Below are 14,207 nucleotides of genomic sequence, written 5' to 3' on the forward strand. Positions count from 1 at the left end.
CATCTGCTTTCTGCATTGTTTCTGTTTTCCTCAGGTTCCTTATTCTGCTTGCCTATTTTTCATTTAGTGGCTTTACTAAATGTCTCAAGTGTCTGATATCCTTTCACATTTAAAAGTGAGGCATTACAGAGGAGATTGGCATTGTGTGCATAGGCTATGCTTGTCCAGTGGATGCTCCTCCAGGCATCAAGGCATTTTGCTAAGAGAACCTCAACTGTCAGTATCTATAAGACTCTTCTCTCTTCCAGGTCAGCTTGTCTGTCCTACAATCCTCTGTTATAAAGACTAGAGATTTTCTATTCCCTAGTTCCCAGTTTCCAGGACAAGAGTCTGTACCTCCCACTCTGCCCAAGCTGTGCATGGTATTCTTGAGTTCTAATTTCCTCTGGTATACCACTTCTCCAAAGAGAAAACCTCCAGCCTCCTACTGGGTGGGAGAGGGAGAGTCGCCTGGTTGCCTAGGGTAGAGTGGGAATTCTAGGGGGTCTAAGTACTTCTTTTATAGAGTTTCAACCAATCTTTTACTTTTCAGCCCCAACCATAAATTCACTTTTAAAGACACTTATTGCCCTAAAGTCCAGAGTGTTTTTGGGGTTCTAGAAGAGAAATTGGTTGGCTTCTTCATAATCTACCCAAGAACCTTGGGGGCATTTTATTTCAGCTTTCTCTGCTATGCAAAGTTAAGTTTTACTTATCCCTCTGTTTTCTAGCATTCAAAGTTCTCTTGATGTTTCTCTGTTTTCTTTTTTCCTTTCCCAGGCTTTGCCCTCACTAGTGTATTCCTTTTCTTTTTTACACTCATGTTAGTGGGATCTAGGTTAGAGCAAAGGAAAACACTTGAGTTCTATCATCCGCATTTTACAAGACCCTATCTCCTCCCTCCTCTTCTCTTCTAGCTCTGAAGCCAAGATCTCCTTGTCTGAATTGGTGGCCCCCAAAACTCCTTTCCAATTGCAGGTGGGTGGTTACTATCTCTTTTCCTATTCGACGTGGAGCAGAGAAAGCCCCATCTGCCATGCTGCACCCCCACCACCACCATTTTGCACCAACCATCCCATCCTTAAACCTCCTTTAAAATAGCCTACCTTGGAGCAATTTCTGTGGCTGAGACATCTCACCTGATTGCTCCAGCCCTAGAACCAGAATTTGGACCCCAAGCATTTGCTAGGTGCTTCCAGAAACACATCTTGTTAAATCTCTACAATAATTCTGTGTGACAGGTTTTGTTTTTACCATTCCATGGATAAAGACACTGAAGCTGAGAAAGATGATGGATCATATATCCAGGCAAGTGCACACAGCTAGCAAGTGGTTGAGCCGCAATTTAAACCCAAATCAGTTTTACATCAATGCCCTGCTCTTTCTATTACACCCTGGGACCTAATGGATGAGTATCTTTGCCTCCACACCCCGTATTCACTGTTCTGATATCTCCTACTCTGTGGCAGTATCAGAGACTGTCCACCATCACCCATTGCCTGCCCTACCTACCCTGGGTTGTGTTCGTGTCTCAGCTCCTGGTCTGAACAATGGCTTAGAATCAAAGATTCCCAGTTGAGGGATTTCTTTGCAATAGCCTTTGCATTGGGGGAAAGTCCTTAATATGCAGAGAGACAGAATAAGTTCAAGCAACTTATTTTTTGCCCTTGGACAAACCATTTAACCTTCTAAACATCTATCTCCTTCTCTGTTTGATGTTGATCTCGTGTTTGGGCATTTCTAGTTATAGGAGTGCTCAGCACTTTATGGGACAACCTATTCTATCACTGAAGTACTCATTTCCCCTTCTGTCTTTTTGTATTGACCTTGTTATCTTTGTCTCACTTCCCTAACATCTGTCTCCGCATATGCCGTGAATTAATTGTCTCTGCCTCCAAGCTCTACAGACTGTTAAAGCAGAAAGGAGATGAGCTTCCACCCAGCCTCATGAGTGTGCATGGATCCTGAGATCTGACTTTCCGTACTAGTGTACGCCCTTCTCTGGCCATATGATGACACTGTCACCAGCAAGCCATGTGGCAAGAGACACCACTTCCTGGGCTGTTTTCCCAGCAAGCAGGATTCCCACCACGGGCGGAGGAGCAATTTATTCATTCATCTGTCTAGTCACTCAGTAATTCAACAAGTAGTTACTGGACATCTATTATGTGTGAAGCTCTCTATTAGGTCCTGGGCATACAAAGAAAAATAAGACATAAGCCAGTCTCTGACACAAGTGCTGACTGGATAGTGGAAGAAACAGATCCGTAAATCAACCATCACTGTGTAAGTTACAATTGATGGACGTGTACCCGGATTGTGCACCAGAAGGGCACTTCAGTCAAGCCTGAATCTGGTGAGCTCATGGGAGGCTTCCCAGAGAAGGTAACGCCTGAGTTTTGAAGGATGAGCCCTGTGAATGCTTACTTGCTTCTACCTTTTTCTAGACCTTCTGATTATTTTATAAGGAATGATTAACGTGAGTGCTGAAGAGGCCTTCAAAGATTACATAAACTAACTCCTGATTTTACAAATATGGAAACTGAGGCAAAAGAAAGGATATGGCATATCCCAGCATACTGGGAGGGATGCCTGAGGTGATTCTACTTGTACAGTTTGTGTCCCTCTAGCAAACATTATCACGTCATTAGGCTTTCTCCTGGGTCACAAAATTGTCCTCCAAATTAGTTGAACCGTACAGGCCTTGGATTATAAATAAGATGATGGCATTTTGTTAAAAAAGTAGTAGTTTGAATTTAGGCACAGTGCTGGTTTGAATTGTGAGAGCGTCATTGACTTTTAGTAACACAATTGAAAGGCTCACTGGGGCATGTGTGCCTTTGTAGCACCTGTACCCAGCCTGGACTCTCAGAAAGAGCATGATGCACCCAATAGCCCATCATTCTTTCTTCAGGACCACTTGGCAAAGCAAATCCCCCACGTTGGTCTGTGATGTGCTGCTGTACTTGCTGGAATGTCCCCTTTCTCTCCAGTACCCTTCAGAGACTCATGAGTTTCCCCACCTCACACCCCCCTCCCAACCCCAATGCAATGGCCAGAGTTAGAGCCACCTGCCCCAGAGTCAGGAACCTCGCCCTCCTGCATACTGGTCTAAGGATGGCAGGAGGGAGCAGTGACGCTAACTTCTGTTTTCCTGGCTCTGGTCATCCTGTGGTCTTTGCATAAGAATCTCCTCTTAGGTCCAACTTCAGAACTAGGAAATTAGTCTCTGACCTTTCTAAAACCCCAGGGTCCCCAGGGTGGTGAGTGACAGCCAATTTCATAAGTGAGGTCTCCTGACTCTGAATCCAGTCACTTCTCCCATTTCTCCGTACCTCCCTCAATGCAACACTGGATGGAGAAGAGAAGTCCTAGGAGTAAATATAGGAAGACTTTGGGGAAAGTCACCGAGTGTGTCAGTCTGTAAGGACACAATCGCTTGTCTTCCTTCAGGGAAGTTCCACTGAAGCACACGGCCTCCAACGATGACTCCTTACACTGTTAGTTTTGAGCAGTTCCCTTCTATGCAGGCAATAGGACAGTGTCTATAATGTAGAGGATGGATGTTTGCACACCTCTGTAGCTTCTCTAAGTCACTCTCCTCCCCCACAGCACACAACACACGCTGAACCACAAGGGGCTCCAGCACAGGCTCTTTGCAGTCTTCGTTCCCAAGACCTGCCTTGATCTACTCTTCGCATCTGTTAGTCATCTATTGCTGCATAACAAATTACCCCAGGACTCGGGGGCTTAAAGCCACAAACTCATAGTTTAGTCTTTCACAGCTTCTGTGGGTGAAGAATCCAGGCACGGCTTAGTTGATCCTCTGCCTCTGGGTCTCACAAGGTGCAATCCAGGTGCCAGCTGGGGCTGCAGGCATCTAAAGGTTCAACTTAGGGGGATGGGGATCTACTTCCAAGTTTACTCATGTGGCTCAGCAGAATTCAGTTCATCATCGACTGGAACCTTCTTCAGTTCCTTGTCATGCGGGCCTCTCCATAAAGCAGCTTATGACACGGCAGCTGGCTTTATCAGAGAGAGCAGGTGAGAGGGAAAGAAAGAGCAAACAAGATAGAATTCTCAGAATTTATAACCTAATTTTGCAAATGACACCCTGTCACTTTGCTTTATTTGTGAGGAGCAGGTCACTAGGTGCAGCCCCCATAAGAGGGGAGGGGATTACACAAGGCTGTGAATACCAGGAGGCTGGTCGTTGGGGCATCTTGGAAGTCTGCTCTGTTGGTTTCCTAGGGATGCTATATACAAACTGGGTGGCTTAAAACAACTGAAATTTATTGTCTCCAGTTCTGGAGGCTAGAAGTCCAAAATCAAGGGGTCAGTGGCACCATGCTCTCTCTGAAGGCTCTAGGGGAAGCTCCTTCCTTGATTATTCTTCTGTTGGTTGCCAGCAATCCTTGGCATTCCTTGGCTTGCAGCTGCTTAAGTCCCATCTCTCCTCCATCATCACATGGCACTCTCCCTGTGTGCCATTGTCTTTCTTTTTTTTCTTTTTTGGTTTATAGCCAAGACAGGGATAGTATTTATTAAATACCAGGTTTCAAAAAGTGCAATACAGATGGAAGAGTCTGCAATAATGCAAATGAATGCAGATGACTTCGCACAAATAAAATCGGCGATACCAGAAGAAAATTTTATTTTTGCCACCATGACAATGAGGAGGCCCAAGTGAAAGTTCCATAGGACACTTCCTGGAACAGTGACCTACAACTGCAGGGGGAGGAAGGTATTCTCCTCTCTGTGCGTGTCTGTGTCTCTGTGTCCACATTTCTCTCTTCTTATAAGGACGCCAGTCACGTTGGAGTTAGGACCCACCCTAATCTAGTATGAGTTCATCTTAATTTGATTACATCTGCAAAAACCCTATTTCCAAATAAGGTCACATTCACAAGTTCCAGGTAGACATGAATTTTGGGGGGACAGTATGTAACCCAGTATAGCTATCTACTACAACATCTAATTCTGCCTCTTCCGCTCCCCCAGCGAGAGCCTCATTGCATACTCACTTTTCTGTCCTCTCATTGCTATTCAGCCAAAACTTGGCCTTGCTGCATAGGCTACTGCTCAAGAACGAGTAGGTGATTCACCTCCTTGTGCTGGTGCCTCTTAGAGGATCAGCCCAGCTTTAGGATCATCCTAACCCGGAGCTGACCCAGAGATTCTGACTAACAAAGCAGTTAGTACATTTATCGCCATAATCCTCTGTGGTCTGGACAATATTTTGGCTAAGAACAAGACTTTGAGGGATTTGGTAACCAAGGTAGAGACATCAAAGCCAACTGGCTATGTCTTTGTGATCTTAAAGTTGATTATTTTCAAGCCCCTGTCTCTTTCAATACACCCTTCCAAGAATGTGTCTCACTAAAGCAGTGGTTCTTATTGGGGGCCCATGCCTTCTTGGCAAGGAAAGTGGCTGGTGTGGAAGTGTATAAAAATTTCTGGGGGGTGACATGTTGTCTGAAGGTCATTCTTATATTGACTTCTTCACTCCCACTCCCCACCAGGAGATATTCGGCAATACCTAATAAAATTAAAAATGAATACCTCCACTAAACCACCAATTCACAACAATTCCAGTCTTCCATATACACTCAGTATACTCAATTCTCCCTAGAGAAACTTCTGTAAAAGCACATAATGAAACACATAAAAAGATATTCATTGCAGCATTGTGTGCATGGCAAAAATTTTGGAAGTAAGACAAACGTCCTTCAGTAGGGGAATGGATAAGCAAATGATGACATATTCCTAAAATGGAATATTATACAGCAATTAAACCAACTAGATCTATATGAATATATAAAAATAGATCTTGAAAACAATACCAAGGGAAAAAAAGCAAACTGTAAACATTACGTACCGAATGATGCCATTTTCTTAAATAAAAACACACCAAACAATGCTACATTATGTTTATGGACATATATATGTGCAGTAAAAGTTTAAAAACCATGCACAGGAAGGAAATCAACCAAACTCATGGATCTTGATTGCCTTTAGGCACGGAGGGAGGAAAATGAGACTGAAGAGGGGAACAAGGAGGATTTTAACTTTATCTGTATTATCCTATTTCTTTTATACATATATTTTTGGAAACCTAAAACAAAGCAACCAAATGTTGTTGTTCTGCTGGTATTCATTATATTATTATTAGTGATTTTCTGACTTATTACATTTTTAAAAATAAATAAGAAGTAAGAATGAAGATAAGGCCCTGATTAGCAAAGACTAAATTCCCATGGGAATGTGGTCCCCTAGAGGTGTACAGGGCAGAGCCTGAATGGCCATGAGCAAGATTGTGATGTCCTGGCCATTGAGATAAGCACAAAAAGTATGAAGAGAGCTGGGTAGAGCAACTCTAGGTCCTCTAACTAAGCTGTGGAATCGCCCAAATTTTCATTGTTAGGCCACACACTAAATTTCTGTTGGGGCACTGTAACTGCAGAAAATCCTTAGGCCTGGAGCAAGAGGGAAGGAGTGATCTTGAACTGAAATCTTTCTTGTGTTACTGTCCAAATTTGAGTCACTGTCCCTGGATTTCTGTGAGATGTCGCTGTATCTGTTCAATGGCATCTCTTTCATCCCTTTCAGGAATAAGTTCCAGTGGATATCACTTCCTTGAAATCAAAACAGCCATGTCCAAAACAAGATCATGTCCCTGTGGGTCAGTGTCACAAGAAGAACCAAAGCATGTTGTTAAAATTATGGAGACATCATCCAGATACTGAAACAAAGTGGCCTGGAGGGTCTAGAACACAACATGACCTGATTGCACTCATCAACTTCTCTTCAGCCCCTGGTCCCCTATCCCATTTCTCCACGTCCTTTAATAGCATCACCATCTGCTCGATTGCTCAAGCCAGAAACCCAAAAATCATGATTAACACCTCTTCTCCTTTGCGACATACAGGTAATCAGCTGATCACTAAGTGTGGCCCAATCTTCCTTCTAAACACCTGTTACAGTCATCCACTTGTCTCCATCTTTTTTGCCACCATCTCAGTCCAGGCCTGGATCACTTACTTAGACTGTGATAATAGCCCTCTTACTGGTTCTTCCTGCCACTCCTCTGCTTTCGACACATCATCTACTTAGCAGACAGAGTGATCATTCACAAACAAATCTACTCATATTGTTCCACTATTTAAAACCTTCAATGGCTTCTCTGGTTCTTTAAGATGAAGACTCAAATCTTCAATGGCTTAGGATGCCTTGTATGGTAGCTGACTACCGCTCCACCTTGATCCCTGTGTTCCAGCCACACTGCAATTGATATGCCCCTTTGGAGGAGCCTAGGATGCAGAGGACATCCCCTTAGGAACCTGGTCTCTCGCTACGATGCTAGACACTGAGAGCCTGGTTCTTGCTATATCCAAACTCAAGCTTTCACGATCTCTCCCCGACTTTGGAATGTATTTATTGTCATCAACTCTCCATCTTTGCCACCTTTCAAGGTCCAGCTCGAATGCCACCTTCTGAAGATGTCTTTTGTGATCGCGTCTCCTTCCCCCAACGCACACACTCAGAATTATTCTCTATCTTTTGTGTCTGAACATCATTCATTGATTCTTTCTCTTCAAGCCATCTGTCTGTGCTTCCTTCTAGGACTGAAGGCAAGTACTCCTTGCTCTGAATTAGCAACCTAACAAGGTACCTCAATATAGTAGGTGCTCAGTAAAGATGTGTTGAATTGAGTTTAATAGCATCACTGGACTGGAAATAGTTCTGGGACGTGAAGGAATGAATGTTTATTAAAGATGTCGGGCATCCCAACTTTTCTAAAGAAGCTCTGTATTTCACCTTTAAATTCCTCTAAACTTAAAAACCTCTGCCAGCCACTTCCCTTGAATCATGTGGACAGATGCACTAATAATGATGATTTAAAGTGAGACTTTGATGTCAGTGCCTCATTCACACTTCAAAAAATGTGTATTCAGAGGCACACAAGGAGGGTGTAATTACCATTTCAGGAAAATATGTTAATTTGATGCAATACATTACTGCTCTGACAGCTCTCAGCCCTTGCACCAAATGGTTGTAAAATGGATATTACGGAAAAAAAATATAGTGCTTTTCTTCCCACTCAAAATATAGGTGGGGAGCAAAGGCAAAGAGAGTGGGGACCTGCTGTTAAGGGGGCGAGACTGGGATAGTGAAGGCTTTTACACATGTGGCTGACAAGTGTGCACTTGCTGATAACATTTCTGGCACGGAGGGGACTCTCTGGGCCTGTCTGCGTCACCTTCCCATCACCAGCAGCATTAAAATCCAAATTAAAGTGGGAACAATGGAGCAGAACGTAATGCTGACTCTCTACTCTCGGGTGACCTAGCTGCCCTGTCAAGGCTGGAGATGAGGTGCTCTGTCTGGATTCCGGGTTCCCCCAAGGCTGCCAGCTCCCTCCTATGCAGAGGCCCCTTTCTGGGCTCTCGAGATTTTGCATCCAACCCCCGATTAGAAGAGCTGCTCCCTGCCCAAGGCTCAGAGGACCCGACTGTCCTCTCCGAGCAGAGAGGGTGTGAGATCTCCTTGACTCGCAGCTGCCTCCTTTCTAGAACGTAGGTAATTCCTGCTTCCTTGCAGGGCTGCTGTGAGAATTAAATGGGAGTAATGGATATAACATGCTCAGATTAGTGAAGAAGCTTAATAAATGGTAGTTCTTCTTACGGTTGTTATTCTATTACCATCTTATTCTCCTAGGGAGTAAGCTGATTAAAAATTATAATCAAAGGGAGTGATAAAGTGGCCCAGGTCTTAAGAAACCACCCAGAGACTTTGTGAAGCGCTCAGTTTCCACCATTTTAAGAGAGGCTTCTATTTATGGAAAGACCATTTTGCATATGCACATCTCTGGGCCCCTAAGCAGAAAGGGGAAGGGACCCGAGAACCCAGGAGATAGGATGGCGCTCCCTCCCCTGCTGGGTGTCTGGGTGACCTGAAAGTGTGAAAAGATGCTCTGTGGTAGATGCCCCCTCCCCCACTGCCTCAGTTCGTTTGGACTGCTACAGCAGAATACCATAAACTTTGGCTTAAAAACAACAGAAATTTATTTCTCACAGTGCTGGAGGCTAGAAGTCCAAGATCAAGGCACCAGCAGATTCAGTGTCTGGTGAGAACCTACTTCCTGGTTCATAGACAGCTGTCTTCTTGCTGTGTCCTCACATGGCAGGAAGGCCAGGCAGCTCTCTGGGGTCTCTTTTATAGGGGCATTAATCCCATTCCTGAGGGCTCTACCCTTGTGACCTAATCACTTCTCAAAGGCCCCACCTCCAAACATCATCACATCGGGGATTAAGTTTCAACATATGGATTTTGGGGGGACACAATCAGTCTATAGCACCCACCCCACCAATATCAGGATAAGGACAAAATCCTGTTCCACTCCCTACATGATGCAGAGATGGAGGGACAGGATGACATAGATTAGATCAGCTAGAAAGCTCCCTGTGAGCAGAAGCGAGCTAGCTCCCACCTTCCCTACATGTCCCTGCAGAGAGAAGAGGTGAGGGAAACACTGGGACTCATGTTCTACCCCCAAGGAGGTGGGAGGTGGGGACAGAGAAAGCGATGGGAAGTCACTGGGGCCTGCCCAGCAAGCATGACATTGGAGGCTCAGATCCCCTCTCTTCCCGCCTTGCTGAAGCGTCTGCTGGAACACCAAGGGAGGAGTCAGAGGGCTGCTATCCGGTGGTAAGAGTGGTCAGCAAGAGCCAGGAGCAGGGATCTCCAGGCATGCCACCTGCCACCTGTGGCCTTCATTGCTGAGGTCTAGGTCACCAGCAGAAACCCAGAGGCAGACCTTTGTCAGGCAGTGGTGCATGGCCAAGGCTGCTCAGGGTCACCCAGGACAGAACCTTTGTTGACCGCCAGTCCTAAAACCCAGGCTTGCTGGCAGCCCTGGGCGTGTGTTGAGTCCACCATTGAGACCTCGCTGAAAGTGATGGGAGGGGCCCTATGTGTGCCGTGTTGCCAGAGCGGAAATCAGACCTTCACAGGGGTGCAGAGGGACAAAGTCAGGGTGACAGACTAGCCCTCATGCCTTCAATTCACAACTGAAGGAAGAGGGACAATTGAAGACCTTTTACAGGGGAAGTGTGTGTGGAAGGGGGCACAGTGAAGTCAAACCAGAGAGGGCTTGGTGACTGGGAATGCAGGGGAGACCCTGGTGAGCCAAAGTCCAGAAGATTTAGGGGGATTTAATTAAGCTATGCCTTGCAGAGTGCCCTGGGCAACCGGTTCCACTGCCCCCAACCCCCAACCAGCAGCGCGTCTGCTGCTAGCAAAGAGGGCTCCTTCGTGCAGATTAGAAGAAAGTGCCCTTCTCAAGATGCTTGCTTCACATCTGTCAGGAACGTGTCATAATATACTGATTTTATTAGAGCAAGAAATGTTACTGCCATCTGATAGAAAACTGTCATAATAACCACACAAGTCCAGTAGCAATATGAGAAGCGCCAGCTCAGGCACGTTGCCCAAGTACAGTGCACAAACCACGATGGGGCATGAAGCCTTCAGCCAACGTTTGAAGCTGGATTTCCTTTGGGGCTGCGATAGGGCACTGAGTCTTGCCTCAAGTTGGGTGTGGGGCAAGAGGACTGGCTCCCCAAATCAGCTCAGGGCTGGGGCGGGGCTGGTGATCCTTAGGCCAATTGTCCTTCCTAACCCAAACCTCAAACTCACCTCTCACAGGAGCTCTGTGCAGAGCCAAGAGGAATGCCCATCATCCAGTTAGGCCAAGAGAGACTTTCAGAAATAGAATACTTGCCCAGCCCGGTTTGTGTTTTTATGTAAAGAACCTACGACTGTAAGTGGGGGGGTCGAGGAGCAGTGGAATTAAGAAGACAAGAGGCTTCGAGTTTTCTTTGAGGCCATTTGACATGGTTGCAAAACAACAATCGATTTCTATGTCTCTCTCTAGTCTCAAAAACGCTTTAATAGTCAATGTATCATTTTATTCACAGAATACTGTTCTGTGAAAGGCAGAGTGGGTATTATCCTCATTTTGCAAACGAAGAAATTGCAATGCAAAGTTTTATGTGACTTATCCAATGCCATGTATTTATTCAGAGATTCATGTAAACACAGCTTGATTTACTATATAAAGTGTTCAGTCTTAGGAACTTGAGGAATGGGGCATACTGTGAGCACGCAAGAGCAGCCTGCTGAATGAAAAAATGAAGAAACATGAATGAATGGACAGAAGATATTAGGCTGGTTAAAGCATTGGTGAAGTGACCCGATTGGCCAGGTTGACCTGGTTTGGGATAACTTGAGGGTCACTGAACTTTAGTAAGCATCCAACAGAGACCAGCAATGAAATGATGCTTGTGACTCCAGCCATAACCTAGTGGAGAGATGGAAGCTCGCAGGGTAATGCACATTGGGACCACATCTATAACTTGGCGTGCTGTAGAAAGAGCATGTGTTTTAGAGTCAGTCAAAGCCTGGCCCAGCTAGCTACAAGATGTTGGGCCATCCATTTCATCCCTCTGGGTCTTAGTTGGCCCAACTGTTAAATGAGGCAAATACTATCTACTTTAGTAATTCATGTACAACACTAGCGTATTGTCCTGGGACATAATGACAACACAGCAGATATTCACTGCTATTCCTCTCCTCCTTAGAACACGGTCAAAGGCATTCTTCCGCCCAGCCATTTCTCAACAGAACACAGGGTTGGCCCCATGCAACACCATGAGGGAAGATTAAGAAATTGCCCCCTGCCCCCTTCTCCTGCTTTACCTGGCTTCATATCTTCATTGTTATTTCCTGAATTCATTTGTTCATTCATGCATTCATTTGAGTACCTTGGCATTCATTCATGCTTTCATTCAGTGTGGTTGACATTGCTGGTGCTCACAAGGATTTTCAGTTCTCCTCTCTCTCCAGGCACACAGCCCTTGAGGTTAGGCATGGCCATGTGCCTTGCTTTGGACAATGAAATGTGAACAGAAGTGATGTGTGTGACTTCCGGGTGAAATAATTTAGGGATCAGTGCTCTATTCTCTATGTTCTCTTCCCTTGCCACAGCAAACCCCAGATCCAGTGTTTGAGAAAGTGGCATCATAATAGGATGGCCTCTCTGTCAACCTGGATCCCTGAATAACTATAATGAACAGAAATCCCACTCTGACCCACATTAGACATACAGTGTGACTGAGAAATAAACCTGCGGAAGTTTTAAATACTGAGACTTGGAGGATATTTGTTACTACACTATACTCATACTTATTCTGACCAGTACATTCACTCAGTTTTTCATTCATTTCACAACTTTTTTGGAGTACCTAACAAGTGGTGGGCACCCTCTAGGTGCTGGGGGCTCATAAGGAACAAAACAGACCCAGTTCCTGCTCTCACAGAGTTAAAGTCAAGTGAGGGGGGCACAAACAAACAAACTAATAAAATAATCATGTACATTTGCTTCCACATGCTATGAGGAAAAACAAGACAGGGTAAGAGGATTGCGAAAGCAATCTTGGATGCAGTGGTTACAGAAGGCTCTCTGAGAAGATGCCATTTGAGCAGAGACCCTGGTAAACTAGGGAGTGAACCATCCAGATATCTGGGGTGGAACATTCTGAAGAGACGAAAGAGTGAGCACAAAGGTGCAGAGGTCAGATCATGCTTGGCACGTGGTGGGAGCAGCAGGAAGTCCAGAGGGAGGGACGTAGGAAGTGCGGAAGGGACACAGGAAGTGCGGTAGGGACAGAGGAAGGAAATGAGAGGGCAAGAGAGGAGGGCACATCAAAAGGCACCATTGAGAAGTTGAGAAAGCAAACCACAGTCCAGAAGGAAACATTTATAATGCACATCTAATAAAGGACTCATATCTGGAATATAAAAGAACTCCTATGAATCAAAGAGAAAAAGACAAACAACCTAAGTTTTAAAAATGGGCAAAAGATTTGAACAAGTAACTTACAAAAGAAGATATCCAATCTGCCAATAAGCCAATGAGAAAGTGCTGAACTTCATTACTCCTCAGAGAAGTGAAATTGTGAAGCAAAATGAGATAATACTATACACTCCAAGAATAGCTAAAAAGACTGAAAAATTCCAAGTATTCACAAAAATATGAAGCAAGTGAAATTCTCATCCTTTGCTGGTAGAAGTGTAAAACCATGTTGGAAAACCATGTAGCATTTCTAATAAAGGTAAGCACATGCCTCTCCTATTTATCAGAAAGTCCATTCCTAGGTCTATACCCAGGAGAAACGAAGAGAAAAGATGCAGATAGGCCAGAGCTGGAAACAAGACAAATGTCCATCACAGTAAAATACATAAATAAATTGTGGAATAGTCATATAATAGAATAACTCACAACAATATAAAAGATCATAGTATTGATACAAGGACATGGGCAAATCTCAAAAATTCTGTTGAATGAAAGAATCCAGACACAAAGTTGTCCATGTCCTCCCTGATTCCATGTAAGTGAAAAGTTTAAGAACAGGCATAATGAATCTACGGTGATAAAAGTGAGACTAGTGCTTCCCCCGGGGGGAAGTAGGTACTAACTGAGAAGAAATATAAGGGAACTTTCCAGGTGATGGAAATATTCTGTACCTTGATCTGGGTGGTGGTTACCCGGAGGGATACACAGGAAAACTCTATCGAGCTGTACACTGAAGATCTGTGCATTTTATTGCATGTAAATTGTACCTCAGTTGAAAAGAACCACAAAAAGAGAGAAGAAAGGAGGTTTGCCAGGCAGAGATGAGAGAGATCATGTAGGACCTTAGGGCCATGGTAAGGATTTCGGATTTCTTTCGAAAAGGGACGGAAAGCCATTGGAATGTTCTGAGCAGGTCGCAGACATGGTCAGACTTATATCTGGAAAGGATGATTCTGTCTGTGGCACGAAGAATAGACGTTGGTGTGGTCCAAGTGGGTGGAAGCAAAAGGTGTGAGCAGCAGACCTGCAGGAGCTGCGGGTGTTGCAGTCCTGGGTGCTGCAGGAGCCGCGAGTGGAAGCAGGGGCTGGGTCCCGGGTAAATGGAGGTCGAGAGGCCAGGGTTTGGTGACGGATTGGACGGGGAGTCGAAGAGAAAGAGCAGAATCAACACTGACTGTGGCCTGCGCACTTGGCAGAATGCAGCTGCCAGTCACCAGGATGAGAAGGAGCAAAGGAGAATCTGGTGAGGGGGATCAAGAATTTGACTTTGAACACGATGAGTTTGAGATGCCTATTAGACCCCCAATGAAGT

General features: G+C 44.9%; 1 protein-coding gene across 1 annotated transcript in view; it reads right to left on the minus strand.

The window, feature by feature from the left end:
* The window catches only part of ASIC2 (acid sensing ion channel subunit 2), a 991,167-nt gene that overhangs the window by 619,304 nt on the left and 357,656 nt on the right, over nucleotides 1-14,207 (minus strand). The gene's annotated exons all lie outside the window — the stretch shown is intronic.

This window comes from Diceros bicornis, chromosome 18 (assembly GCF_020826845.1).
Source record: "Diceros bicornis minor isolate mBicDic1 chromosome 18, mDicBic1.mat.cur, whole genome shotgun sequence".
Lineage (NCBI taxonomy): Eukaryota > Metazoa > Chordata > Mammalia > Perissodactyla > Rhinocerotidae > Diceros > Diceros bicornis.